Here is a 6,551-nt window from a genome sequence, read left to right as displayed (position 1 = left end):
GATTAGTCGACCGTAGCGGACAAATCGATCGCTCATTGGATTAATATTATCACGTGGTAAGAAATGTGCATTGGACAATCGATTACTATAATGGTTTAGTACTGCATATTTCGGTTTAATCTTCACTAAGCGGGTTTATGGCTGAAAAGGTCACGGTGAACTTGCCGTGGACAAAACTGCACTATGACTAGTGCGCATTGTGTTCAAAGTGAACTTGAATGATGTTTCTTTCAAACTTGGAATGAAGTGAATTCACACTCTAAATTACAAGGATTTAAAAATAAATCCTTAAGACTGTAGTTAGGGACCAATCAATTTTAGATTTAAAATTAATCTTATAGATTTGAATTTTAAATCTTAAAGATTTAATTTTAAATCTTAAAGATTTAATTTTAAATCTAGCACTTGATTGGTCCCTAACTACAGTCCCTTGGGATTTATTTTAAATCCTTGAAATCTAGGGACGTAGCCAGACTTCTCTGCCAGGGTGGGCAAGGCTCCAAACATCCCCCAAGTTGATTAAGAAATAGATCAAAGCGAGCGAGCACAGCGAGCGGAGCCTTTCCTGGTGGGGGTCCAGGGGGCGAAGTCTCCGGAAGCTCATGGGTTTTCGGCATTTTTATGCAATGAGGAGAAGCCTCCTTGCATACATTTGTAACGTTTTTATGTGAACATTTTACCATGTAAAAAGTGTAAGGTTTCGTCAATTTCTTCCCCCCTTTCTCTCATTCCTACCCCCTTACACTGGGTAACTTCACACATATTTTCAGTAATTTAACCAGTTGTGTAAAAAACCTGGGCAAAGTTTTAGCCAACATAGGGTAAATTATAAACATGACAAAGCAGAATTTACCCAGTGTTTTTAATGAGCACGGAACCGGCAAACATACATTTTGACATACCGCAATGAACAGTTACGTTAACACTATGAATCCGAGTGTGTGTAATAAACTCCTCACTGTCATCGACAATTGACAGAGAAAAGGATTTTTCATCGACGTCATGAGATCCATCATTGATGAGTTGAATATCAAAATTCTTTAACTCGCCCACTTGGACAGTGAATTCTTGGTTGAATTCGTTGAATTCTACTCTATTTTCAGCGGTGTCACCAATTGTAGTAACATCTGGATGGAAGGAATGGAAAATAAAAATAGAACTAATGGAAATTGTAAAAAAGTGAAGACTATATCTAATAACGGTAATGGTTACATGCAGAAAACTAGAGCTACTATGGCTCACGAGCCACGAATACCAGGCGGTGGCTTCTAATTGACCTCATTTGACCTTTGACCTCGGGTAAACTCGGGTTCACTACTCACATGACTCATGCTCCCTCAAATCAAGGATAGTTTGCATCACATTTAAGCAGAATCGGGCCCATTTTAACATTTGACCTCAGATGGCCTTTACGGTTTCATACTCCCCAAGTGTCTGGAATTATTTTCCACAAGTGGCAGCCTGGTTAGAGAAACTTCAAATTTGACCTGACCTTTGATCTCGGATGACGGTGTCATACTCCCCAAGTGTCAGAGATCATTTCCCCAAGTTACAACCCAATCGGAGCAACTTTAAATTTGACACAACCTTTGACCGCACATGACCTTTGCGGTTTCATACTCCCCAAGTGTCGGTGATCGTTTTTCCCGAGTTGTAGTCTGTTCAGAGCAATATTAAATTTGACATGACCTTTGACCTCGATGACCTTTGCAGTTTCATACTCCTCAAGTGTCAAGGATCATTTCCCCAAGTTACAGCCCAATCGGAGCAACTTTAAATTTGACCTGACCTTTGACCTCACATGACATTTGCGGTTTCATTCTCCCCAAGTGTCAGGGATCATTTCTCCAAGTTGCAGCCTAGTTGGATGAACTTTAAATTTGTCCCGACCTTTGACCTTTACAGTTTCATACTCCCCGAGTGTTTGGGATTATTTTCTGCAAGTTACAGCTTGATCGGAGCAACTTAAACTTTGACCTTTTTTGACCTTGGGTGACCTTTGCGGTTTCATTCTCCCCAAGAAATGTTACCGCCCAATCAGAGCAACTTTAAATTTGACCTGACCTTTGACCTCGGGTAACCTCTGCGGTTTCATACTACCCAAATGTTAGGGATCATTTTCCCTGAGTTATAGCCCAATTGCAGCAACTTTACATTTGGCCTGACCTTTGACTTCAGATGAACTTTGCGGTTTCATACTCCCCAAGTGCCTGGGATTGTTTTTCCCAAGTTACAGCCCCATTGGAGAAACTTTAACATTTGACCTTGGATGACATCAGATGATGTTTCATGATCCCCTTATATCAAGGTTTATTTGTAGCCTAAGTTTTAGCCTAATCGGACATATTTCAAAATGTTGACACCCCACAAGCATTCACCATTATTGCACCACCAGTAGAAACTATACTGAATAGTATTTACCACATAGCCTTAGTGTGTATTGATTTTCATAAATGCATCATGGGAAAGCATGATTTCATGTACTCTAAAAGTAACCACACAATGGGCTATTCAGTTGCAATCCATACACCCTCCGGAAGACATGACCTTAATCTCCCACACAGGGAGTGTGAATTACAAATGGGCGTACCTGAATGGGTGACTCTATTTGACCTATACAATCTATGTGTGGAAGATTTAAGTCCTGTCTTGCATAAAGGGTGTATGGATTTAATTTTGAATAGCCCAATAGACGAAATCTGACTAGCAGACTAGCTGTTCTCCCTGCCAAAGTTCTCTGCCAAATTGCTACCTGTACCTCTAATGATAGCAGCTTCATCAAGTTGTAGGCAAATATCTTCACAAAAATTAAGCCTGATATGAACTTTGACCCCAATCTGTGGTACAACTTATTTGAAGCTTGGGCCAGCGGTTGTTCTGACCAAGTTTGGTGATCATAGCACATATATTTAAAAGAGAAGTATTTTAAAGATTTTCACAAAATGACCAATACATGACCTTTGACCTCTGTGTGTAACTTATATCTGATATTAAGATTGGGGCAGTGCACTAGTAGGGCCGCGAAGTCCAGCCGTGAAAAGACCTCTGATGACCTTGAAATTACTATGGACAAAATTGTTAACATCATGAAAATGTCGGCACTTGTTTGTCCTTTTTGTTGACCTCTGATGACATTGAAATGACCTTCATCATGTTTTGAATCACATCAACATCACATATACTAATTTTCATTCAAATTGGACAAACTTTCTCATGCGTGACGTTTGACCCTAAATGGGTCATGGCAATGTCAAAGCTGGTTTAGTGGAGCTTTTGCCCAAGTTTGGGATAAAATTGTCAATATCGTGAAAAATGTCGGTACTAAGTTTAATAACAATCTATTTGATAATATATATAGTCTGTATACCTTCCTCGAGTCGGTAATTCAGATATTGGTTTCTTTATTGTATCTCTAACTGTAATAATAATAGTATACATTTTCAGAAAGGAAATTATGCAAGAATCCAACTAGTATAACAGATTCCTGCAAAAATTAACAGCTTTTGAGAAAATCTCAAAATTTGATTTTACTTTACTGACTTGAAGAAGGTAAACGGACTATAATTTGCCTTTTGGTTGACCTCTGATGACCTTGAAACGACCCAGAAAATTTTAAACAACTGAATCTATAAAGTATAAACAACCTTCACTGCTTAAAACTTTAAACAACTAAATGTTTGAATGTAATGAAAATGACCTTTCCTGACCTCGTGAATAATCACGATGTATCTACGTCTTTATGCGATCTAACACCTCTGAAGCGAACTCGATTGACCGTTATTGCAGCCCATTCTGTGGCTTAAGAAAATGTTTAACACGAGGGGGCTGAGAAAATGAATATTTGTTCAAAACCCATTTTATGATGACATTGTTTCACTTCACCTGGAAATGTTTGGGGGGGGGGGAGGGTAATCGATTCCTCTTTTTCAGCACCGCTGTCACCTAAAGACCCCATTTTTTCTATGAGCACATGCTGTCACCCAAAGACCCCATATTTTTCCTTTCGATCTGTCACCCAAAGACCCTTATATTTTCATTTGAGCACCAACGAGTCATCTATGTTACCTCTTTGAAAATAACAAACCCAATTGAAGCCATTTAGAACTAGAAATTCAATTTTCGAGGCTTTTTTTGGCTCTCACCCAAAGACCCCATTGTAAAAAGGCCATATTCTTACCAAATGACCCCCTAATTTAGATCCATCTCTCATCCAATGACCCCATATTTTTTTATATTTTGCTCTCACCGAATGCCCCTAACTGCGAAAGTGCCAGCCCTACACCTATATCCATTTCATACTGAAGTCCCCCCCACGAGCCCCCGTTTCCTTGCCTATGCTACTGTTCTGGCTTCGGGACTACCTTACGTTGTACTTACTTATTGTACCCGATGTACTCCCAGTGTTCGTTAGTCCGACAGTGAATGTTCCTTCACAGACAGGACCAATGAGAGCAGTGTCAAAATTTATTGCAGGTCCGCAGCCATCATATTCATCATATCCATACGGACCTATTGAATAAATATCATAGTGTAGTTATGCTGCACAGCAAACATGATTCGACCTTTGCAGTACTTAAACCTGGTTAACAGGGAATTACTCCAGCAAAATCAATCGATAAAGTCTAGCCCATCCTCCACATTGAGTGGTGGACTGCACTTATACCCAAATATGGTACTTGCCAATCAATAATCACCCACTTGAAATCCCCTGACTTGCTCCACTGACCAAAGTTATGGACAGATATGGGAGTCGTTTTTGCTGTTATCTGTTATTTACATATCAGGGAGGTACAAACATTTGCAGATGCCCCATCTACTCAGTTTTTAGCCTACATGTAATGTATACATTATTCTTGATTGACAGCAACTACAAAAAACAAAAAATATCCGTCAAGTGGTTTAGCTTTAATGCCCTTCGGAAGAGAGCGGTCCACAAGTGAGTGATAGTCACTAAAAGTTGCATTTGATTTACACAGGGAATTTTGCAGGCCATGCCGTGCCCTTCCTTACTAAAACACCAAAGTGCGAATGTTAGGTCACACGTCAATGGTGAGAGAACTGTGTATTGTGTATGAAAATGAACAGTAACTGCAGTATGTGAAGTTTTTTAAACGTTATGATGTCGGTGAGATGTGAGTATTATGGACGTGTTTTTACACCAAATCCTAGTCCGTATTTATATTTTGATTAAACTCTTTTCCTTTCGAAAATGTAAGAAGTTACGACACTTTTACTTAATGCATTTCTGAGATTTGAAATGATCTATAAAAGTGGAAAACAACGTGGATTTTTAACATTTAAAACCCGGGGGGGCACATCAAAATTTTTGGTGGGTATGCTCCCCGGAATTTTGAGGTGGTGGGTCTTTGGGAGCTGACGGTGTACCGGTAAAAGGGGGTCTTTCGGAGCTGCGAACCGGGCTGTGAACAAGTAAAATGGGGTCTTTTGGAGCTGCGAAAAGTTAAAATCAAGGGTCTTTCTTGGCTTTTTGGTTGAAAATCGCCTGAAAAACAAGACATATGAGGAATGAGCAATTTTTGGGTCTTTTGGAGCTGAAATTATCAAAATCAAGGGTCTTTCGGAGCTTTATTTTGATCAAATATAGGGGGTCCTCCGGAGCTGCGAAACTAAAGAACGGGGGTCTTTCCGGGGGAGCATACCCGTATGGTCATTTGTGTTGAGTGCCTCCCCGGGATTTAAAACCGAACTACACCGAGAAATTTCGTTTCGTAAATTAGCCAAATCTTAGTCTGTAAGCGTACATGCGATGCCTCGTTGTGTGAGGTGTGTGGTGGCGGTGTTGGGGGATGTTTTTTTTTATTAATGCCTAAACGTACCGTAATCACAACGTTCATAATAATCCTCTGATATAGTTACATTTGCTGTCCCAGTTGTGGTAAGATCAATCATGTTTCTGCTTCCCGACAGCACAATGCGAAATACTTCTTCCTCAGTTTCATGTACATTGTCAGCAATTGTATTGATTGTTATAGGGACGGTTTCATTTACAGCGACTATAACTGTTTCTTCTAAATGTTGGAAGTCTTCATCTGCAGAGGCTGTTCTGTTAACTGTGACTACAGCTGAAAAGAAAAATTACGAGTTAACACTTGACACTAACAGGAGTATACATCGTGTCACGAGTCGGAAAGACTCAAGCCCAAATACACTTTTTCCCAGTTCTCACACGAACGCACAACAGCAACACACTGTTTGTATAAGTTAACAAAATTTAATTCTGTAATGAAAAGTAAAGTGTGATTGACAATGCACATAAAAAAATGATTAACATAAAAGCATAAACTTAATGAATCACAATGATCTGTTGAACTCAATGTTGCGGACGACGGATGTTCGTATATCCTGATTCAAACTTGCCTTGCGAAGACCACGGTTCAGCGAAGTCCACTGTTGACTTAATGTTTTTATATTTTTTGCGTATAAATCCTTGCATAGATTTCCATAATGGTGCTGCTTTCACCAATCACTCACTTTCTTCAGGAAGCAGGCCAGAAATAAAAGGTTGCTCCACCTGTTTTCATTTACATTGA

This window comes from Amphiura filiformis, chromosome 6 (genome assembly GCF_039555335.1).
Source record: "Amphiura filiformis chromosome 6, Afil_fr2py, whole genome shotgun sequence".
Taxonomy (NCBI): domain Eukaryota; kingdom Metazoa; phylum Echinodermata; class Ophiuroidea; order Amphilepidida; family Amphiuridae; genus Amphiura; species Amphiura filiformis.
Note: the sequence above shows the minus strand (reverse complement) of the source record.